At 44.7% G+C, this 24,933-nt stretch overlaps 1 protein-coding gene across 2 annotated transcripts in view; it reads left to right on the forward strand.

The window, feature by feature from the left end:
- The window catches only part of gmds (GDP-mannose 4,6-dehydratase), a 195,862-nt gene that overhangs the window by 29,370 nt on the left and 141,559 nt on the right, over window positions 1–24,933 (forward strand). The gene's annotated exons all lie outside the window — the stretch shown is intronic.

Genomic DNA, 24,933 nt, shown 5'->3' on the forward strand with positions numbered 1-24,933 from the left:
TATTCACACCATGGACATGATAGTTCTTAATCCAGGCTAGCTCGGGGCGGCAGGGTAGCCTAGTGGTTAGAGCGTTGGACTAGTACCCGGAAGGTTGCAAGTTCAAACCCCTGAGCTGACAAGGTACAAATCTGTCATTCTGCCCCTGAACAGGCAGTTAACACACTGTTCCTAGGCCGTCATTGAAAATAAGAATTTGTTCTTAACTGACTTGCCTGGTTAAATAAAGGTAAAATAAAAAATGTGCTCCACTCTAGTGCTAAAACTTTCCTCCCGTTTATTCGAGCATAGGGAAAATAGCCTTGACTTTTGGTGTAATGAGTTTGAATTCCCTCTGTGAATGTTTTTTTAAATACTTTTATTTGTATTTTTTCCATTTGTATTGACTGCTACGTGGGTCATAATATTGTTAAACTAGAAACCCAAGCTGAAACATGGTAATCGGGGCTGTAAATCTGGAGAGGATATTGGGGTTGATGAGGCAGGATGTAGTGGTTCTTGTGTGTGTGTTTGTCTGTGCGTGTGGCACAATGTCCCTTTTGTTGGAGATCTCCTCCAGTGGATCCCAGGAGAAACCTGTGTAACGCCTACACCTTCTGTACTGCCCCTGCAGACTCTGGGATCTGAACAACACAAAGAACCGCATTCTGTGTGTGTGTGTGTGTGTGTGTGTGTGTGTGTGTGTGTGTGTGTGTGTGGTGCATGTTTGAGAGAGAGAGACCATGACTTTGCTCTAAACCACCTATGTGGACGATCCTTCCTGGACCCAACATGGACACATACATACAGAGTAGTTTCTGTATTTCTTTGTTTGTTCACTAGTGAGCCTATGCCATCCCAGACTCCTGAGTCGCTGGCTGGCTAATAGACGAGCCCTCTGGATTACTAGCAGGAAACCATAGTGACGTTTCCAGTCTCACCAGAGAGGAAAAGATCATTCACAGGAGCTACTCATCTCTCTACCTCACTTCCTCTCTCTGTGTCAGAGCATTGTATTTAGTTATTTCCAGGGAAACCCGGAATAGTTAGCCCTGTGTGAGTCAGTCTATTAAATCTCTATATTTTTGTGCGCTCTGTGTTTTCGTATGAGTTTGTCTGAGTGGGTGCTTGTTTCCTCAGAGAGTCATTAAGAACAGTACTGCTAGGAGGGAGTAGTTAGGGAATTGTGGACGGACACTGGAGGGCTAGGGACCCAGCCAGCTGCAACATCAAAAGACAATCACTAAAGAAACGCAGCAAACATAAGGGTTTTCATTAAGATACTTATCCCTATCTACCATAACAGGGCTTTGTTCTGAGCTCTGTGTCCAGTCTAAAATGAGATAGACAGTAGGTTTATTACAGTCACTATTACACTTCTGTCATCTCAATCTGTATTTAAAATATATTAGTTGGAAACTTCCCTTTTGAAATATGCATGACCAGTGTGACTACAGGTGTCGACAGGGGCTATAATGATGGTAATAAAATGATAATAAATGTTATATCAATCTTAAATACCGGCTTAGGGGATGAATAGTTTGGAAACTTCCCTTTTGAAATATGCATGATGCTGTGTGAATGCAGGTGTGGATATGAATGGTTAAAACATCAGTCTGAACACCGTTTCATTGTTTTCTCTCACTGAGGCGCTCTGTCAGGTACAGAGAAGGAACAAAAGCCCAAAGGTGTCTGTCTAAAACAGCCAATCACCTGTAAAACAGCCATTCACATGCAGCTGTCAGGGGAGAGTGGTGGTAGTATGGAGCTGAATTATTAACACTGACTGAGGAGGGGACAAGGAGGGGGTGACGAGAGAGGGAGGGGGTGACGAGAGAGGGAGGGCCACGGAGGGGGTGACGAGAGAGGGAGGGCCACGGAGGGGGTGGAGAGAGAGGGAGGGACACGGAGGGGTGACGAGAGAGGGAGGGACACGGAGGGGTGACGAGAGAGGGAGGGACACGGAGGGGGTGACGAGAGAGGGAGGGACACGGAGGGGTGGCGAGAGAGGGAGGGACACGGAGGGGGCGACGAGAGGGAGCGGCACGGAGGGGGCGGCGAGAGGGAGCGACACGGAGGGGGCGGCGAGAGAGGGAGGGACACGGAGGGGGCGGCGAGAGAGGGAGCGACACGGAGGGGGCGGCGAGAGAGGGAGCGACACGGAGGGGGCGGCGAGAGAGGGAGCGACACGGAGGGGGCGGCGAGAGAGGGAGCGACACGGAGGGGGCGGCGAGAGAGGGAGCGACACGGAGGGGGCGGCGAGAGAGGGAGCGACACGGAGGGGGCGGCGAGAGAGGGAGCGACACGGAGGGGGCGGCGAGAGAGGGAGGGACACGGAGGGGGTGGCGAGTGTCAGTGTGTGATGGGTTTCCGCTCCAGTGAGGGTACAGTATGTGGTGTATCGGGCCAGCCTCACGTTCAGTCAGATAAGATAAGCAGCAGCTCATACAACAGAAAATAAAGTGCTTAAAACATCCTCTTTTATCAGCATCCTTCTTTTCTCTGCTCCTTTTATCCCTTGTTCTTTCTTCTTCTTCCCACATCCGGCTTGACTGTACAGTAGCTCCCACGCCAGTGGTTTACTGAAAGCTGGGTTTACCGCGCCTGTTTTCCTCAAATCTGGGAGGGCTTTTAAAAAGCCTCGACTGTTGTTGGTTTTGTTTGTCTTTGTAGTTGTATTTCTTATGGATCCCCATTATCAATCTTCTTGGGGTCCAGCAAAATGAAGGCAGTTATACATTTAAAACATTACAATACATTCACAACATATTTCACATGACTAGTGAGTAGTCATATTTTGTAATGTGACGTCTGTGTTGGTAAAAGTAGTTGATTTAAAAGTACCAAGTTGCATTGTGTGTGATTCTGTGTGTATTTTAAAATGAATCCATTGCTTTGGGATTCCCGGTGCGGTGAGGAGAGGATTTGCCCTGGCTATTACCTGTGGTTTGGGAAGTCATTGCCTATTTGCTTTTGTTTTGTTCTTGAGGGCATCCTAAAATGCACCCTAGTTAGTAGACCTGGAGGAGACAGTAGGGTTTAAGAGCCAAACAACCTCGTTGTTTAACCACAGAGAAACAGTTCTTTAATCCATCTACACATTTCCCTATTTCTCTAAGTATACTATTTAATTATACGGTGGTACAGTTAAATGTTCTAGTATCACTACAGCCTCCCCACTACCCCAGATCATCAAGGCTGAAGATAACATACCCTGGGCAGTGTGATGTGTGATTATACGAGCTGCTTTATGCGAGATGAGAGCAGAATGCTTTCTGTGTTGTGTGTTCCCCTTAACACCCCATTGGCTAGGTTTACCCGCCCTCTCTGATTGGTGTTTACATTACCATCCTCCAATCATCCCCTCCGGTGGCAGGCTCAGCTCTCTCTCTGTGTGTGTGTGTGTGTGTGTGTATGTGTGTGTGTGTGTGTGTGAGAAACTGCCTCATTCCGTGCCTAAATAATTAGATTATATTGAGATTTCTTTGCTTATGACAAATCGAGAGCGAGGCAGCAGAAAATACTTATATTTTACTCTGGCCATAGTTCCTATTTCTTACATGAACAAGACAGACTGGCCTGATTTGCCCTTGTTGTCTACTCACTGTGGTCAGTCAGTCTAGCTCGGCCCCTGAGCAGTCAGGAAGGCAGAGACACCTATAGGCATGTTTTGAAAGGTTGGTTCTTGGTGGACTGGGCTGGCTTCACTAGGGTGAAAGTTAACTTTAAATTAAGAATAGACTGCTCCATGCCAAGATAAGCAAGTCTGTCCTTTCCGTGCTCAGTGATTTGAAATGAGGGGAGAGGTTTTTGTTGTACTACATTATGGGACAGATTTATACAGCATCTGCAAAAATGTTATATTTTATTTTTAAGCCCGGAAACATTGTCTTGACTTTTACTTTACATTTTTACGTTTTTTTCTTTCTGTTAATTAGGAGGTGCGAAGTTACTTTTAGTAAATCGCTATGAGAGTGATTTTTATTGAATGATTGACAGACTGTGTCTGACTCAGGTACTAGACTTGCCTATAGAGAAAGGCCTATTACTACAGTGTACAGTGTAAGACCTTAGTTCCTCCTGTGACAGATAGATGGCAGCAGGGAGGGAGAATTTTATTTTATTTAACCTTCAAATAAATTCTGCGTGGTTACAGGGTTAAAACAGAATCCACTCAAGGTCAACAGTTCAGGCATTTAAATCTGAATGGTTAATGTTAGGGCTATGCTTTGGGGAAGGCTTGGACAATATTTTTTGTTTTTTTAAAGCGCAGAGGAAGGCGTACAGTATATCGACGTTGTCAGTACCTTTTTCAAACGACCAACATCTATTTCTAGTGGTCAGGCTGTGCATGGCATGCAGTATGAGACAAATGAGTCTCCTCCTTGATAGGGCCCTTCTTGTCTATCATCAGTACAGACTCGTTCATCCACATACACACACATGGTGACAGAAGCTCATTTAGTAGATGTGTAGAGCTTACACACTTTGTGCAATACACACTAAGTCTTCCTTTACTAAAGAGGTGTAATGGGTTGTTTGTGTAATTTTCTAGTTTGTTTTGAGTTTTCCTTCCGAGTGTTGGCTGCGGCTGGCTTGCTTCTTAGCCCATGAGCTGGTTGAGCTCTATTACCGCACAGCTTAAATGTAAGTCTATGAATTAAACTGCAATACAAATATAAAATGGTAATACCAGTGTTGTAATTCTTCCTTAGAAGAATCATCTTCCTTAGTTAAACATGTGTTTTTTGTGTGTGTGTGTGTGAGAGAGAGAGAGAGAGAGAGAGAGAGAGAGAGAGGGCCATTTGCTGCATTACTAACTTAATTCACTGTAATGTGTTGTGATCTCACTTAGGGCTGGGCGATATGGCCAAAATATTATATCATGGTATTTAAAAAAAAAAAAAAAATTGGGCTGTCTGACTGTATTTGACTGTTTAAAAAAAAAAGTTTTTGAATAATAAAAGTAGTACATTTGCTTTATGAGTAGTGAGTGATCCTAGGGTGCTTTATGAGTAGTGAGGGATCCTAGGGTGCTTTATAAGTAGTGAGTGATCCGAGGGTGCTTTATGAGTAGTGAGTGATCCGAGGGTGCTTTATGAGTAGTGAGTGATCCTAGGGTGCTTTATGAGTAGTGAGTGATCCTAGGGTGCTTTATGAGTAGTGAGTGATCCTAGGGTGCTTTATGAGTAGTGAGTGATCCTAGGGTGCTTTATGAGTAGTGAGTGATCCTAGGGTGCTTTATGAGTAGTGATTGATCCGAGGGTGCTTTATGAGTAGTGAGTGATCCTAGGGTGCTTTATGAGTAGTGAGTGATCCCCGGGTGCTTTATGAGTAGTGAGTGATCCTAGGGTGCTTTATGAGTAGTGAGTGATCCTAGGGTGCTTTATGAGTAGTGAGTGATCCTAGGGTGCTTTATGAGTAGTGAGTGATCCTAGGGTGGCAACACATACATTCTAAGTGATTTCAAGGGGTCTTTCTCCTTTCTGATTGTTTGATGCTGTTCAATTCAACTTCAACCAAAACGAATTTCAGCACATCAGTATAAATACTGGTGTGCAAAAAAGTAAATAAAAACAATATGCGGATGAGGTAGGTAGATTGGATGTGCTATTTATAGGTACGTACAGCTGCAGCGATCGGTTAGCTGCTCAGATAGCTTATGTTTAAAGTTAGTTAGGGAGATATAAGTCTCCAACTTCAGTGATTTTTGCAATTCGTTCCAGTCATTGGCAGCAGAGAACTGGAAGGAAAGGCGGCCAAAGGGGGTGCTGGCTTTGGGGGTGACCAGTGAGAGATACGTGCTGGAGCGCGTGCTATGGGTGGGTGTTGTTATCGTGACCAGTGAGCTGAGAAAGTGGAACTTTACATAGCAAAGACTTATAGATGACCTGGAGCCAGTGGGTCTGGCGACGAATATGTAGAGAGGACCAGCCGACGAGAGCGTACAGGTCGCAGTGGTGGATGGTATATGGGGCTTTGGTGACAAAACGGATGACACTGTGATAGATTGCCTTCAGTTTTCTGAGTAGAGTGTTGGAGGCTATTTTGTAAATGACATCGCCCAAGTCGAGGATTGGTAGGATAGAGCAACATAGGGTAGCCTAGTGGTTAGTGTTGGACTAGTAACCGGAAGGTTGCAAGTTCAAACCCCCGAGCTGACAAGGTACAAATCTGTCGTTCTGCCCCTGAACAGGCAGTTAACCCACTGTTCCTAGGCCATCATTGAAAATAAATAAGAATTTGTTCTTAACTGACTTGCCTAGTTAAATAAAGGTAAAATTTAAAAAAATTAATAAAAATAAAAATAGGACAAGCAAGACGTAGCATACAGACAGAGCAACATAGGACAAGCAAGACGTAGCATACAGACAGAGCAACATAGGACAAGCAAGACGTAGCATACAGACAGAGCAACATAGGACAAGCAAGACGTAGCATACAGACAGAGCAACATAGGACAAGCAAGACGTAGCATACAGACAGAGCAACATAGGACAAGCAAGACGTAGCATACAGACAGAGCAACATAGGACAAGCAAAGGCGTAGCATACAGACAGAGCAACATAGGACAAGCAAGACGTAGCATACAGACAGAGCAACATAGGACAAGCAAGACGTAGCATACAGACAGAGCAACATAGGACAAGCAAGACGTAGCATACAGACAGAGCAACATAGGACAAGCAAGACAATATTCATAAAAGCAACAAAGTGTTTCCACACCTCACAAGCTACAGACAACATGGAAAGCGGCAACACACAGCTAGGGACCAAATCTGATTGACCTTTAGCCATGTCTTCATGCATTTTGTGAAAGTGTGATATGTGGTGCAATTATGTGTGTCTGATGGCAGTGTATTCCAGACATGGAAAACTCTCACAGCGAAAGCGGATTTACTAAAGGTGCTTTTCCTTAGGGGAACTATACAGTCACCTCTCATGGCAGACCTTGTGCATCTGCTGCCATATGTTTGGGTTTTCTGTTTAACAAAAATACTGAGTGGAGGGGGAGCCAGGCCATTTAGGATCTTGAATACAAGACATGTGTCTGTGTATTGCACAAGATTTTCCCCACTCAGGAGCTCATGCTTTCTGAGGATGTAACAGTGATGATGGCTATTGGGCTTCCTATCAAGCACTTTGAGAGCCTGTTTGTAGACAGACTGAATAGGTTTTAATGTTGTAGGAGCAAGCTTGGGCCCAACTAGTCAAGCAGTATGTTAAGTGGGGGAGTATCATAGATTTGAAGTACAGTTTTGCTACCTCTGTAGTCAAACAATTTCGTATAAATTGGAAATTAGCTAGGTTGAATTTGGTTATTTGAATGACCTTTTTCACATGCTTTTTAAAAGAGAGGTTGGAATCAAGTACACCAAATCAATCTGTGTTTTAGAGCAACAAGTCACCCTGGTTGGCCCTTTAACTAGCTGTGTAAGGTCAAAGGTATTAGTGAATCATTCGAGGGTTTTCCTACCAGACTTGTCTTCATAATTAATATTAAAATCTCCCATTAAGATGACCTCTTTCCCAAAATCACCTTCCCTAAGCATGTTATTAAACTGATCAAAAAACACACTTTTGGTGGAAGGTGGCCTATACATTCCAATAAGGGTAAAATACATTTGTGTCGACAGTGTAACGTTCAGGCCAATACATTCTAGTTCATTATCACATGACCACATTACAAACCGCTAGCAGCAAAGTAGATTGGTCAAGCAAGTCAGAAAAAAATTAATCGCTTACCTTTGATCTTTGGATGTTTGCACTCATGAGACTTCCAGTTACACAATAAATGTTTGTTTTGTTCGATAAAGATTATTTTTATATCCAGAAACCTCCATTTGGTTGGCGCGCTTTGTTGAGTAATCCACAGGCAAGTCACGACGGGCAGAAAATAGTATCCGTAAAGTTCGTAGAAACATGTCAAATGTTTTTTAAATCAATCCTCAGGTTGTTTTTACAATAAATAATAAATAATATTTCAACCGGACGGTAGCCTTTTCAATAGGAGAGAGAGAGAAGGTCTCGTTCCTGTGTCGCACGCATTAACAAATCTGGGGACACCTAGCTATCCACTGACGCGATGTGATCATTATCGCTCATTTTTCAGAATGAAAGCCTGAAACTATGTCTAAAGACTGTTCACACCCTGTGGAAGCCATAAGGAAAGGAATCTGGTTGATATCCCTTTAAACGGAGGATAGGCTTGCAATGGAACAGAGTAGTTTCGAAAAACAGCACTTCCTGGTTGGATTTTCCTCAGGTTTTCGCCTGCAATATCAGTTCTGTTATACTCACAGACAATATTTTGACAGTTTTGGACACTTTTTAGAGTGTTTTCTATCCTAATCTGCCAATTATATGCATATTCTAGCTTCTGGGCCTGAAAAATAGGCAGTTTACTTTGGGAACGTTTTTTATCCAAACATTAAAATACTGCCTGTCTCCAATGCACTTATTTATAAATGCACTCACTGAGTCAGCGTTTAGGTCAATATTGTCCTCCGAGGCTGATCGGAACATATTCCAGTCCGCATGATCAAAACAATCTTGGAGCGTGGCTTCCGATTGGTCAGACCAGCGTTGAATGGTTCTCGTCACTGGTACGGGACGAGCAAGATGCCGAAGGGAAGGTGGGGGAGGGCTTTGTATGCATCGTGGAAGTTACAGTAGCAGTGGTTGAGAGTATTAGCCCTACGTGTCTTGCAATCAACATGCTGATAAAATGATTTAGGGCAACTTGCTAAGAAAATACAAACTAGCTGTTTGCTGATGTAAGAAACACAAAGTAATAGTGTAATTATAGAACACTAGTGGATTTATATTAAGAAGCAAAGTGAAAACAGCATCGTTGTCATCAACATTGTTGCGTGTGCTACGTTGACCATGTAGACTGAACGCAAGCGTCTAGTGGTTGAGGAACATCAAATGCGCTCCTTGAGTGACGTGGCATGGTTAGGTCTGTGTGGAAAGTGTCTCGTGGTTGAGGAACATCCTTGAGTGACGTGGCATGGTTAGGTCTGTGTGGAAAGTGTCTCGTGGTTGAGGAACATCCTTGAGTGACAGGGCATGGTTAGGTCTGTGTGGAAAGTGTCTCTTGGTTGAGGAACATCCTTGAGTGACAGGGCATGGTTAGGTCTGTGTGGAAAGTGTCTCGTGGTTGAGGAACATCCTTGAGTGACAGGGCATGGTTAGGTCTGTGTGGAAAGTGTCTCGTGGTTGCTGAACATCCTTGAGTGACAGGGCATGGTTAGGTCTGTGTGGAAAGTGTCTCGTGGTTGAGGAACATCCTTGAGTGACAGGGCATGGTTAGGTCTGTGTGGAAAGTGGCACGGAGAGAGATGACTCAAGTAGCCATGTAAACTGTCAAAATTGACATTACACACGGCATATGACATTTAACAAACTAAACATTCAAATACCGGTATAGAGGGTAAAGTAAAAACCCAAACCGGTCCCTGCATCAATACCGGGATATCATAAAATAGAGTATACCGCCTAGCCCTAATCTCACTTTAGATTAGTGAGTAGAGAGGTAGTGTGGAGGGAGGGAGAGATAGGAGAGAGGGAGGTTGGAGGGAGGGAGAGATAGGAGAGCGGGAGTGTGGAGGGAGTGTGGAGGGAGGGAGAGATAGGAGAGCGGGAGTGTGGAGGGAGGGAGAGATAGGAGAGAGGGAGGTTGGAGGGAGGGAGAGATACGAGAGCGGGAGTGTGGAGGAGTGAATAATGACAGCAGATAGTGATCTAAATGTGGGGTAATTGTTTTAACCAGTCTAGTCTTTTTAATGAAGGTATTTTTGTATGCCATTGGAATCCCCCCCCCCCTATTTAGAACTCTAAATAGAAAATTATCTGATGGTATACTGTTTGCAGATGACATGGTCTTGGTCTATTTGTTTTTCATTAAGCCCTGTGAGCCACTAATAGCCACTACTATTGATACTACTTCAGTGTCCTAGGCGAACGCTAACACGTGGCAGTTAAGTCTTACTGCTCATCTGTCAACCATCCACATGACCTGTCAAGCACTCTCACCTATCTGTCCCCCTAACTTGTCCTGCCAGGCAGAGAGGCTGGTGATGGATGGTTCCACTGAGATGGAAAACCATTCATCTAAATGACAGACACTTGCCACACAATGATACCAATTCATCACAAACTAGCTACACCAGTCACGGCTAGTCACAGATACAGGAACTGCCAAAATAAAGGAAACACCAACATTGTGACTTCATAGGGAGTTTGGCCACCATGAGCCAGAACAGATTCAATGCACCTTGGCATAGATTCTTCAAGTGTCTGGACCTCTCTTGCAGGGATGCCACACCATTTGGTGTTTAGTTGATGGTGGTGGAAAACGCTGTTCCAGAATCTCCTATTAGTGTTTAATTGGGTTGAGATCTGGTGACTAAGACACACACACACTAAACCCTCTATGCTTATTTAAGACCCCTCTATCAAGTCCCTGATCTCTTCTTCTAGCCATGGTAGCCAAAATAATGAGCAAATGGACATTTTATACCTGGCCCTAAACATGGGATGTTCACTGCTTAATTTACTCAGGAGCCACACCTGGGTGAAAGCACCTACTTTCAATGTACTTTGTATCCCTCATTTACTCAAGTGTTTCATTTATTTTGTAAGTTACCTGTACAGGGTGTTCACGCTAATTTATGTTCTTTGTCTGTTTGTGAGGGCAAGGTGAGTTAATGGCTACTTTTAAATGCTCTCTTAGGGTGTGTGTGAAAGTGGAAAGTGAGGAATATGAAAATAGAAGTCTCATAATTGTCTGTTGACAATAAGGAAATCCGATCTGGCATTGCAACGTACCATAGACAGTGATGAAATGTTTTCTTCAGTAGAAACCCATGTCAGGCCAGGTTTCCTCCGTGTGTAGAAGTGTCTCTTAGAACGTGGAAGATCTCACTCATAGAGACATGCCTATGCTGCAGCTGGTGGTCCTGAAATGGTATGTCTGTGCTGGTGTGTGTAACGGGAAACAGAACATAATCTGTCTCTCTGTTTGTGTCTTGCCATGTACAGTGGGTAGAGCTCCAAAGACAACATACACTGTTGTCTTTCCGCACTTCTCCATCTCACACACACAAATAGGGGGATGGAATGTCGGGAAGTGTGTGTCGGCATGAGCCTTGCAGTGTGTGTTCGCTCTCTCTGCTGTAGGTTAACTCATCACACAGACACTGGTGATGAAGAGGCGACGCTGAGTGGAAAGAGAGGCTAGGGCACTGCAACCTTCCCAAAACGTTCCCCTAACATTCCTTTCCCCAATCATCCAAATAATGAGGGGGAAAGCCATAGATACACAAACCGTATTCTGGGAAGCGTTCACACTCTCCCCTCTAACTGTCCAAACTGTCCAGGCCTCTTGGCTGTCTGACAGTGAGGCCCGATCCAGTCTTCCCCACAGGGTTTGATCTCATACAATCTGTCCAGGCCTCCTGGCTGTCTGACAGTGAGGCCCGATCCAGTCTTCCCCACAGGGTTTGATCTCATACAATCTGTCCATGGTCTGCTGGGGTGTATATGTCTTTGACACCAACTCAGGAACCTAGGAAGTGTGTATGTGTGCCTGTGTGTGTGTGCCTGTGTGTGCGTGTGTGTGCCTGTGTGTGCGTGTGTCTGCCTGTGTGTGTGTCTGCCTGTGTGTGTGTCTGCCTGTGTGTGTGTCTGCCTGTGTGTGTGTCTGCCTGTGTGTGTGCCTGTGCGTGTGTGTGCATGTGTGTGCGAGTGTGTGCCTGTTCCTGCCTGTGTGTGCGTGTGCGCCTGTGTGTGTGTGTGCGTGTCTGTGCGTGCCTGTGTGTGTGCCTGTGTTTGTGTGCGTTCGTGCATGCGTGCCTGGGTGTGCGAGCGTGCCTGTGTGTGTGCCTGTGTGCGAGCATGCCTGTGTGTGTGCCTGTGTGTGCCTGTGCGTGCCTGTGCGTGTGTGTGTGTTCGTGCGTGCCTGTGTGTGTATGTTCGTGCGTGTGTGTGTGTGTGTGTTCGTGCGTGTGTGTGTTCGTGCGTGTGTGTGTGTGTGTTCGTGCGTGTGTGTGTGTGTGTGTGTTTGTGCGTGTGTGTGTGTGTGTGTTTGTGCGTGTGTGTGTGTGTGTGTTCGTGTGTGTGTGTGTGTTCGTGCGTGCCTGTGTGTGTGTGTTCGTACGTGCCTGTGTGTGTGTGTTCGTGCGTGCCTGTGTGTTCGTGCGTGCCTGTGTGTGTGTGTGTTCGTGCGTGCCTGTGTGTGTGTGTGTTCGTGCGTGCCTGTGTGTGTGTGTGTTCATGCGTGCCTGTGCCATGACTACATGGAACTCTATTCCACATGAAGTAACTGATGCAAGCAGTAAAATTAGATTTAAAAAACACCTAATGGAACGGCGGGGACGGTGAAGCAACACAAACATTGGCACACACACACACACACGATAACATGCACACCATACACACACATTGATTTAGTACTGTAGATATGTGGTAGAGGTGGAGTAGGGGCCTGAGGGTACACAGTGTGTTGTGAATTATTGTAATAATTAAAAAATTGTATAAACTGCCTTAATTTTGCTGGACCCAAGGAAGAGTAGCTGCTGGGATCCTTAATAAATACAAACACTGTTTGTGTATCTATGGCTTTCCCCCTCATTATTTGGATGATTGGGGAAAGGAATGTTAAGGGAACGTTTTGGGAAGGTTGCAGTGCCCTAGCCTCTCTTTCCACTCAGCGTCGCCTCTTCATCACCAGTGTCTGTGTGATGAGTTAACCTACAGCAGAGAGAGCGAACACACACTGCAAGGCTCATGCCGACACACACTTCCCGACATTCCGTCACCCCTCTTGCTAAATGCTCATTAATTGTGTGTGTGTGTGTGTTAACCCCGGTGTCCTGGCTAAATTCCCAATCTGGCCCTCATACCATCCACGGCCACCAAATCATCCCTAGCTTCCAATTGGCTCATTCCTCCTCTTCTTCTCTGTAACTATTCCCCAGGTCATTGCTGTAAATGAGACTGAGTTCTCAGTTATTTTACCTAGTAAAATAAAAAGTTGCCAGTTAAGCTCCCAAACAAAGATGTGTGTGTGTGTGTGTGTGTACGTGCAAGTTCACTATGTATGTGTACTTGCGTGTGTACTGTCTGTGTGTGAGTCGATGAGCCAGCTAGGTGTCTGTCAGGCAGACAGGAGCAGCCGAGTGCTGAGTGGTGATTTTTGACTGAGCGTTTGAGGCTCTGTGGGCTTCTTTGTTTGGCTGATGTGGAACTGGATTGTGTTTTGACTTGCATAGTTCTGGCTGCAATCACAGCTCTAAAATCCCCAAACGAGATACTGCACATTTTAGAGAGAGAGAGATGCCTGATCCCCAGATGTTTCTCTCTCAGCCCTTCAGGGATATGTCTTCATTCACTCTGTGTGGATGGTGTTTACGTTTGAGAGGCATGAAGGTATTACCAGCCTGTCACCCATTACCTCCCCTGCCTCAGGGACCAGAGGACTGATATCTTACCAATGTTAAATGGACGTTAGCAATGGATCTTTTGTTCCAGAGCCATATATATATATATATATCACACATACACTACCATTCAAAGGTTTGGGGTCACTTAGAAATGTCTTATATTTAATAGAAAATCTAATGTTTTTTTTTGTCCCTTTAAAATAACATCAAATTGATCAGAAATACAGTGTAGACATTGTTAATGTTGTAAATGACTATTGTAGCTGGAAACTGCCGATTTTTTTATGGATAAGACAGGAGAAAAACTCCAGATAAAACAGAGTGACCCTAGCCCCCATAAACTATTGCAGCATAAATACTTGAGGCTGAGACGGGGTCGGAAGACACTGTGGCCCCGTCCGACAATGCCCCCGGACAGGGCCAAACAGGCAGGATATAACCCCACCCACTTTGCCAAAGCACAGCCCCCACACCACTAGAGGGATATCTTCAACCACCAACTTACTATCCTGAGACGAGGCCGAGTGTAGCCCACAAAGATCTCCCCCACGGCACGAACCCGAGGGGGGATGCCAACCCGGACAGGAAGATCACGTCAGTGACTCAACCCACTCAAGTGACGCACCACTCCTTTGGATTGCATGGAAGAGGACCAGTAAGCCAGTGACTCAGCCCCCGTAATAGGGTTAGAGGCATATAATCCCAGCGGAGAGAGGGGAACCGGCCAGGCAGAGACAGCAAGGGTGGGTCGTTGCTCCAGTGCCTTTCCATTCACCTTCACACCCCTGGGCCAGCCTACAGCTGTTTGCTTAGAAATTCTAGGGACAGTAAGGAGACCGGCATCTTGTGACCGTAGCGTACGTGTAGGTATGTACAGCAGGACCAATTTGGAAAGATGGGTAGGAGCAAGCCCATGTAATGCTTTGTCGGTTAGCAGTAAAACCTTGAAATCAGCGCTAGCCTTAGTAAGAAGCCAGTGTAGAGAGGCTAGCACTGGAGTAATATGATCACATTTTTTGGTTCTAGTTAAGATTCTAGCAGCCGTGTTTAGCACTAACTGAAGTTTATTTAGTGCTTTATCCGGGTAGCCGGAAAGTAGAGCATTGCAGTAGTCTAATCTAGAAGAGACAAAAGCATGGATACATTTTTCTGCATTTTTTGACAAAGTTTCAGAATTTTGCAATGTTACGTAGATGGAAAAAAGCTGTCCTTGAAGCAGTCTAGATATGTTCGTCAAAAAAAGAGATCAGAGTCCAGAGTAACGCCGAGGTCCTTCAGTTTTCCTTTTTGAGACTACTGTACAACCATCAAGATTAGTTGTCAGATTCACTTCCTTATGTCTGAAACATAGGCTTCCAAGGAGGGTAATTTTGGGGCTTCACCATGTTTCATCGAAATGTACAGCTGTATGTCGTCTGCATAGCAGTGAAAGTTAACATTATGTTTCCAAGAGGTAAAATATATAGTGAAAGCAACAGTGGTCCGAAAACGGAGCCTTGAGGAACACCGAAATTTACAGTTGATTTGTCAGAGGACAAACCATCCACAGAGACAAACTGATATCTTCCCGACAGATAAGATCTAAACCAGGCCAGAACTTGTCCGTGTTGACCAATTTGGGTTTACAATCTCTCCAAATGAATGTGGTGATCGATGGTATCAAAAGCAGCACTAAGGTCTAGGCGCCTTGGTCTGACTCCATTAAAAGGTCATTTAGCAAGCACCTTCACAAGTGCAGTCTCAGTGCTAGGATTGGATCTAAAACCAGACTGAAGCGTTTCGTATACATTGTTTGTCTTCAGGAAGGCAGTGAGTTGCTGCGCCACAGCTCTTTCAAAGTTTTTGAGAGGAATGAGAGATTCAATTTAGGCCAATACTTTTTTATATTTTCTGGGTCAAGGTTTGGATTTTTCAAGAGAGGCTTTATTACTGCCACTTTTAGCGAGTTTGGTACACATCCGGTGGATAGAGAGCCGTTTATTATGTTCAACATAGGAGGACCAAGCACAGGAAGCAGCTCTTTCAGTAGTTTAGTTGGAATAGGGTCCAGTATGCAGCTTGAAGGTTTAGAGGCCATTACTTTTTTCATCAATGTTAAGAGATCTGTTTCCCTTGATCCTAGGTCCTGGCAGTGTTGTGCAGACTCAGGACAACTGAGAAATATGAAATACTCAGATTTAAAGAGGTGTCCGTAATTTGCTTTCTAATGATCATGATCTTTTCGTCAAATAAGTTTATGAATTTATCACTGCTGAAGTGAAAGCCATCCTCTCTTGGGGAATGCTGCTTTTTAGTTAGCTTTGCGATAGCATCAAAAATACATTTTAGGTTGTTCTTATTCTCCTCACTTAAGTTAGATAAATAGGATGATCGAGTAGCAGTGAGGGCTCTTCGATACTGCCTGGTACGGTCTTTTCAAGCTAGTCGGAAGACTAGTGTAGCGCCATTTCCGTTCCAATTTTCTGGAAGCTTGCTTCAGAGCTCGGGTATTTTATGTATACCAGGGAGCTAGTTTCTTATGACAAATGTTTTTTGTTTTTAGGGGTGCAACTGCATCTAGGGTATTACACAAGGTTAAATTGAGTTCCTCAGTCAGGTGGTTAACTGATTTTTGTACTCTGACATCCTTGGGTAGGTGAATGGAGTCTGGATGGGCATCTAGGAATCTTTGGGTTGTCTGAGAATTTATAGCACAGCTTTTGATGATCGTTGGCTGGGTTCTGAGCAGATTATTTGTTGCGATTCACACAGGAGAAGAGAGCGAGAGAGAGAGAGGGATACAGTGAGGTCTTTTATCTGACTGTCAATCAGTGCTGTGTGATGTGTAATCTTGGAATTGCCAGTAACTCTGTTGGGGATCTTTCCTTAATCAGTTATTCCCCCCTGGCATATTGTAACCTCATGTTATCCCAGATTAAGATATTACTGTCACAGATGATCTCCTTGGCTGTTGCCTGACACTTAATAAACCTTGACACAAACCTAGTTTTCCTTTCACAATGTTCCGTAATTGGCTCTCAAAACAATGAATATCGCCTCCGTAAAGCATTTTCACAATAATATAAATCGTGTTTGGTTATTGTTCTGTGAACTAGTGTACATAGTGTTAGTGTTCATCAATGTATGTAGTGTACCCTGTTATAGTCTGGATCAGAGAAGAGTGTAAACAACATTATGACTTAGCCCTTAGTTCTCATATTTAAACCCCCACGTCACTCCTGATAACACATCCACAGATCACACTAGTACTGTAGTAGGCCTACACTTCTACACAATTATTTAAGGTGCTAAGACATTTGAAGAATCCCAAATGTTTGTTGGCCTTTCTGAACACTAGCTCAATTAAATTGTGAAGAATGTATCGTTGTGTATTCAAGTCATTACAGAAAATCTGCTCCACGCAGTTAGGACAGCACCCAGGTAAAAACCATCACTGTGAATGAACGGGCCAGTGATTACTGAGAAATGGCTGGTTGATACTGGCTGGGCTGATTTGGCAGTGTGTGTCAGTTACAGAATGTCAGTTGGTGTCATCCTGGTATGTTGTTGTTTGCTTACGCGTTGTAACCGCACTTGGAGGTTGTCACAAACACAATAGGGCCTATCTCTGTGTGTTGACAGTGCATGTCAGATAGTCATAATCCGTATCATCTACGTGAGATTAGCATCATCATTTTATCAACCCCCCACAGGATTCCTTATGTAGCAGTTATATTTAGGTGTTTTCCTTCAAAGGTAGAGGCTTTCAGTACCTAAGGCTGTCTCTTAGTACTGAGAGAGCTTTCTTTACACTGTCTCTACGTAGAATGATAGGGTGTGTGGCATAGTAAGAAGCCTGTTAAACACACACACAATCATATTCTATGCCCAGTGAGGGGAAATAAGCAGTGTGAATTTGCAGATAGAGTGTAATGGTATTGTTCAGGAGGAAGATAATTTGTTTGCAAGGCTTTGAAACAGCTCTTTGTGAGCTTGCATTGGTATCCGCTCCCAAACGGTCACCGGTAACGGGACCCTGCCCAGGCGGGGTTGTGGTCAGACCAGGGTGGGGGAGTGATTGTCCGAATGCACTCAGAATATTCCAAGTTTCTCATGGTTGATGGGAGGGGTATGAATGGTTCAGTACTACAGACAGGGAACTCAGTCAGAAGATGGAATGAAAGGCAGGCGGGAGCAGTCAGATGTGTGTGTGTGTGTGTGTGTGTGTGTGTGTCCCTGTGTCTGCACAGTGTGTGAATATTTGCTGGAACAAACAGCTGGCCAACCAGAAGTTGTTCCTGTGGTCTGGACAGGTTGCTGTTGGATCGTGGGATAGTATAGCTTGTTGCTCTGCTCTGGAGGACCTCCTACTGTAGATCTGAGATCTTTCTTCCATAAACACAGTATCAGATAGATACTTCACAGTTCTGCCTCAGTGAAGCTCATTCCTCTTAATATCAACACCATCAATTCTCAAGCATACAGTAAAACACAATATCTTAAACTGCAATTGACACAGGGCTTTTCAGAATACAGGCATGCTCTTTGACGATAAACGTTTCTGGTTTACTTTATAGTGTACTGTGAGTAGTGTATATTCTCAGTTAACAAATGTTCTGTCATGGTCTTGGTGTAAACAGTCTGTGCTGTATGTGAGTATCTACCAGCCACACACTGTAGAGGAAGTCATGGGTGGGATTGGTTCGGATTGTATTTCACTTGTTTAGGGCTTCTCTTCCTGGCTTTTTTCTTGTTACATGTTTCTTTGACATTTTCCTTTCCTTCGTGTGTGTGTGTGTCACAGCGCTGCTGCTTGCTCCTCTCGTCTCAAGCAGAGTGAAGGGAAGTCTTTAGATATATAAAAGTCCAACAGAGCATTTCCCCAACCATTCCCTATGACGGCTCATCTTCAAAGACCGCCGGTCGAAGCGTTCCGACCCGGCATTCCGACCCCTGACACGCCGTTCCCACCCTGGTGAGAGCCGGGTGGAGCTGCATCGGACTTGAACCCTGCACATTGTCTTACTGTAACCTTTCTGTAACTGTGTGTGTGTGTGCGCGCGCATGGTTTATAATCCATTATCAGAATGCAATGTCCTATGGCACAGAGCGTATGTGTGCAGTTAGGGGTAAAGTTATTTACGTCAGGCATAAAGGGGGAGACGGCGAGAATGGAGACAGAAAAATAAAGTGGAGTTTAGTATGTGATACTGATACAGTGTGGAGTATCTGGAGCCTAATCATGGAGATTGAGACGGATGATCCAGATGAAACTCTCGTTAAGAGCAAAGTGGTGAAACATGCACTCAGATTATACCGTTTTAATAACACTCCCCAATAAGGACATTAAGCCAGATATGAATGTGTGATTATTAGGTTCTCTTTGCACTCTGCATGCCAGTGTGATAACATACAGTGGGGCAAAAAAAGTATTTAGTCAGCCACCAATTGTTCAAGTTCTCCCACTTAAAAAGATGAGAGGCCTGTCATTTTCATCATAGGTACACTTCAACTATGACAGACAAAATGAGGGAAAAATATCCAGAAAATCACATTGTAGGATTTTTAATGAATGTATTTGCAAATTATGGTGGAAAATAAGTATTTGGTCACCTACAAACAAGAAAGATTTCTGGCTCTCACAAGCCTGTAACTTCTTCTTTAAGAGGCTCCTCTGTCCACCACTCGTTACCTGTATTAATGGCACCTGTTTGAACTTGTTATCAGTATAAAAGACACCTGTCCACAACCTCACAGTCACACTCCACACTCCACTATGGCCAAGACCAAAGAGCTGTCAAATGACACCAGAAACAAAATTGTAGACCTGCACCAGGCTGGGAATACTGAATCTGCAATAGGTAAGCAGCTTGGTTTGAAGAAATCAACTATGGGAGCAATTATTAGGAAATGGAAGACATACAAGACCACTGATAATCTCCCTCGATCTGGGGCTCCACGCAAGATCTCACCCCGTGGGGTCAAAATGATCACAAGAATGGTGAGCAAAAATCCCAGAACCACACGGGGGGACCTAGTGAATGAGGGCTGGGACCAAAGAGGGCTGGGACCAAAGTAACAAAGCCTACCATCAGTAACACACTACGCCGCCAGGGACTCAAATCCTGCAGTGCCAGACGTGTCCCCCTGCTTAAGCTAGTACATGTCCAGGCCAGTCTGAAGTTTGCTAGAGAGCATCTGGATGATCCAGAAGAAGATTGGGAGAATGTCATATGGTCAGATGAAACCAAAATAGGACTTTTTGGTAAAAACTCAACTCGTCGTGTTTGGAGGACAAAGAATGCCGAGTTGCATCCAAAGAACACCATACCTACTGTGAAGCATGGGGGTGGAAACATCATGCTCTGGGGCTGTTATTCTGCAAAGGGACCAGGACGACTGATCCGTGTAAAGGAAAGAATGAATGGGGCCATGTATCGTGAGATTTTGAGTGAAAACCTCCTTCCATCAGCAAGGGTATTGAAGATGAAACGTGGCTGGGTCTTTCAGCATGACAATGATCCCAAACACACCGCCCAGGCAACGAAGGAGTGGCTTTGTAAGAAGCATTTCAAGGTCCTGGAGTGGCCTAGCCAGTCTCCAGATCTCAACCCCAAAATCTTTGGAGGGAGTTGAAAGTCCGTGTTGCCCAGCAACAGCCCCAAAACATCACTGCTCTAGAGGAGATCTGCATGGAGGAATGGGCCAAAATACCAGCAACAGTGTGTGAAAACCTTGTGAAGACTTGCAGAAAACGTTTGACCTCTGTCATTGCCAACAAAGGGTATATAACAAAGTATTGAGATAAACTTTTGTTATTGGCCAAATACTTATTTTTCCACCATAATTTGCTAATAAATTAATTAAAAATCATTTTCTCATTTTGTCTGTCATAGTTGAAGTGTACCTATGATGAAAATTACAGTCCTCATCTTTTTAAGTGGGAGAACTTGCACAATTGGTGGCTGACTAAATACTTTTTTGCTCCACTGTGTGGGTGAGTGTGTGTGTGTGTGTGTGTGCTAATTTCTCTATTTTAGGCACTATTTAGTCACTAACTCTACCTACATGTACATATTACCTAAATTACCTCGACTAACCGGTGCCCCCCGCACATTGACAGTGTACTGGTACCCCCTGTATATAGCCTCGCTACTGTTATTTTACTGCTGCTCTTTAATTATTTGTTACTTTTATTTTTTACTTAACACCCCCCCCCCCAGCTGGTCAGTGTTCCCACACTCTTATCAGCTATACATCAGCAGGACCAGCTAACATCAAAGCAGTAGAGGGGAGGAGAGAAGAGGGGGAAGGAGAGGTGAGAAGAACCCCCCTACTCCTGAAGAGCCCCCTGCAGGGAACAAACTGCCCCCCACCATCCCCAGCTGCTGTTCCCCCATGTGTCTGTAATCAGCCTCCCAGCTCCCCCTCCTCCCTCTATAACTCCATCCTTTCACTTACACACCCTCACCCCCCAGACCCCACTTAAATACTCCAGCACCCCTGTCGAGTCCCCCAACCCCCTCTCACTTCATGAATGCCCCTGTTGTGAGCAGGGGAAGCCAGATTCCCTCCCTGCCCCTGCTTACATGATCTTTAAATAGAAGTGAAGTCAAGGGACCACCGCCCCTGCAGGTGCTACCCCTCTGGTTGGTTACACACACACACACACGCTCACGCTGTCAGCCCCAGGAGTGTATACAGACTCACACAAACACACAACAGACCATACTGTCAACCACAGGAACACACACACACACACACACAAACACACATTTGGCTGGCCTGTGTCCTGCCACAAAGCATGGAGCCTAAACCCAAGCCTAGTGCAGGGTGGTATACCGTATTTGCCGGGGCGGTAGGGTAGCCTAGTGGTTAGAGTGTTGGACTAGTAACTGAAAGGTTGCAAGTTCAAATCCCGAGCTGACAAGGTACAGATCTGTCGTTCTGCCCCTGAACAGGCAGTTAACCCACTGTTCCTAGGCCGTCATTGAAAATAAGAATTTGTTCTTAACTGACTTGCCTAGTTAAATAAAGGTAAAATAAAAATAAAAATCCACGGACCGGTTTGGGTTTTTACTTTACCTTCTATAACGGCATTTGAATGTTTGGTTTGTTAAATGTGATACGCCGTGTATAACGTCCATGTTTTATACACTGCTCAAAAAAATAAAGGGAACACTTAAACAACACAATGTAACTCCAAGTCAATCACACTTCTGTGAAATCAAACTGTCCACTTAGGAAGCAACACTGATTGACAATAAATTTCACATGCTGTTGTGCAAATGGAATAGACAACAGGTGGAAATTATAGGCAATTAGCAAGACAGTGGTTCTGCAGGTGGGGACCACAGACCACTTCTCAGTTCCTATGCTTCCTGGCTGATGTTTTGGTCACTTTTGAATGCTGGCGGTCACTCTAGTGTTAGCATGAGACGGAGTCTACAACCCACACAAGTGGCTCAGGTAGTGCAGCTCATCCAGGATGGCACATCAATGCGAGCTGTGGCAAGAAGGTTTGCTGTGTCTGTCAGCGTAGTGTCCAGAGCATGGAGGCGCTACCAGGAGACAGGCCAGTACATCAGGAGACACGGAGGAGGCCGTAGGAGGACAACAACCCAGCAGCAGGACCTCTACCTTTGTGCAAGGAGGAGCAGGAGGAGCACTGCAAAATGACCTCCAGCAGGCCACAAATGTGCATGTGTCTGCTCAAATGGTCAGAAACAGACTCCATGAGGGTGATATGAGGGCCTGACGTCCACAGGTGGGGGTTGTGCTTACAGCCCAACACCGTGCAGGACATTTGGCATTTGCCAGAGAACTCCAAGATTGGCAAATTCGCAACTGGCGCCCTGTGCTCTTCACAGATGAAAGCAGGTTCACACTGCGCACGTGACAGACATGACAGAGTCTGGAGACGCCGTGGAGAACGTTCTGCTGCCTGCAACATCCCCTAGCATGACCGGTTTGGCGGTGGGTCAGTCATGGTGTGGGGTGGCATTTCTTTGGGGGGCCGCACAGCCCTCCATGTGCTCGCCAGAGGTAGCCTGACTGCCATTAGGTACCGAGATGAGATCCTCAGACCCCTTGTGAGACCATATGCTGGTGCGGTTGGCCCTGGGTTCCTCCTAATGCAAGACGATACTAGACCTCATGTGGCTGGAGTGTGTCAGCAGTTCCTGGAAGAGGAAGGCATTGATGCTATGGACTGGCCCGCCCGTTCCCCAGACCTGAATCCAATTGAGCACATCTGGGACATCATGTCTCGCTCCATCCACCAACGCCACGTTGCAGCACAGACTGTCCAGGAGTTGGCGGATGCTTTAGTCCAGATCTGGGAGGAGATCCCTCAGGAGACCATCCGCCACCTCATCAGGAGCATGCCCAGGCGTTGTAGGGAGGTCATACAGGCACGTGGAGGCCACACACACTACTGAGCCTCATTTTGACTTGTTTTAAGGACATTACATCAAAATTGGATCAGCCTGTAGTGTGGTTTTCCACTTTAATTTTGAGTGTGATTCCAAATCCAGACCTCCATGGGTTGATAAATTTGATTTCCATTGATAATTTTTGTGTAATTTTGTTGTCAGCACATTCAACTATGTAAAGAAAAAAGGAGTCAATAAGAATATTTCATTCATTCAGATCTAGGATGTTATTTTAGTGTTCCCTTTATTTTTTTGAGCAGTGTAGTTTATTCCGCTACTTGAGTCATCCCTCTCTGCTCTCTCTCTCCACGCCGCTTTCCACACAGACCTAGTCCCACCCCGTCACTCAAGGAGCGCATTTGTTGGTGCTTGACCACTAGACACTCGTTCAGTCTGCATGGTCAATGCAGCACATGCAACAATGATGATGACAACAATGTTTCCAATTTGAACTTAATATAAATCCACAAAATGTTCTATAATTACAATATTAGTTTGTATTTTCTTAGCAAGTTAAGCTAATTAGTGTTAGCTAGCGATTAGCATTAGTGGCTAACTAGCTAATAAAAGTACTGAGCCACAGCAAACGTAGCTAGCTAATACAGCCTGATACCAGTGCTGGTGGAGGCCTAAATCAACATGTTGTTTATGCAACAGTATCTTCTAAATAAAAGAGGAAGAAGTGAAGCATGAACACGTTGGCTACATGAATAAAGATTGAATGTAGGGAAAGCTTATAGGGTCCACTAGGAAACACAGAACATCACTTTGGTTCCTTACCTGTCACAATAACTCATCCATGGCATTTTCATTTTCATCCGTTGTCATGTCAAGCAACAATATACAACATAGTGCCCACTATTATTTATATTCTAACTATAGAATTAGAATAAACATTCTATTTCCATGATTCCAAAAGTTTACCCAAGTGTTGTGATCAAAATCGCAATATTTGGTTAAAAATAAGGCCCATTGTTTTTGTCCATATCGTGACAGTGCGGAAATGATCTCAAATGAGTGCAGGAAATGCAGAAATTAATAGAAATGCTGAAATAATATTAGGTTGAAGTTAAATTGAACAGTATAAAACAATCAGAATTGAGAAAGACCCCTTGAAAGAATTCAGAATAGACCGTTGAAGTCAGAGTCTACATACACCGTAGCCAAATACATTTAAACTCAGTTTCACAATTCCTGACATTTGATCCAAGTAAAAATTCCCTGTTTTAGGTCAGTTAGGATCACCACTTTATTTTAAGAATATGAAATGTCAGAATAATAGTAGAGAGAATGATTTATTTCAGCTTTTATTTCTTTCATCACATTCCCAGTGGGTCAGAAGTTTACATACACTCAATTATTATTTGGTAGCATTGCCTTTAAATTGTTTAACTTGGGTCAAATGTTTCAGGTAGCCTTCCACAAGCTTCCCACAATAATTTGGGTGAATTTTGGCCCATTCCTCCCGACAGAGCTGCAGTAACTGAGTCAGGTTTGTAGGCCTCCATGTTCTCAAACGATTTTTCAGTTCTGCCCACAAATGTTCTATAGGATTGAGGTCAGGGCTTTGTGATGGCCACTCCAATACCTTGACTTTGTTATCCTTAAGCCATTTTGCCACAACTTTGGAAGTATGCTTGGGGTTATTGTCCATTTGGAAGACCCATTTGCGACCAAGCATTAAGTTCCTGACTGATGTCTTGAGATGTTGCTTCAATACATCCACATAATTTTCTTCCTCATGATGTCATCAATTTTGTGAAGTGCACCAGCCCCTCCTGCAGCAAAGCACCCCCACAACGCAGCCTCTGCCAGCTAGCCTACTTCAGCAGTACTGTATCATTTTAATCATTTTAGTCAATAAGATTCTTGCTACGTAAGCTTAACTTTCTGAACACTCGAGACGTATAGTCCACTTGTCATTCCAATCTCCTTTGCATTAGCGTAGCCTCTTGTGTAGCCTGTCAACTATGTGTCTGTCTATACCTGTTCTCTCCTCTCTGCACAAACCATACAAACGCTCCACACCGCGTCGCCGCGGCCACCCTAATCTGGTGGTCCCAGCGCGCACGACCCACGTGGAGTTCCAGGT

Source organism: Oncorhynchus nerka, linkage group LG24 (genome assembly GCF_034236695.1).
Source record: "Oncorhynchus nerka isolate Pitt River linkage group LG24, Oner_Uvic_2.0, whole genome shotgun sequence".
Classification (NCBI taxonomy): domain Eukaryota; kingdom Metazoa; phylum Chordata; class Actinopteri; order Salmoniformes; family Salmonidae; genus Oncorhynchus; species Oncorhynchus nerka.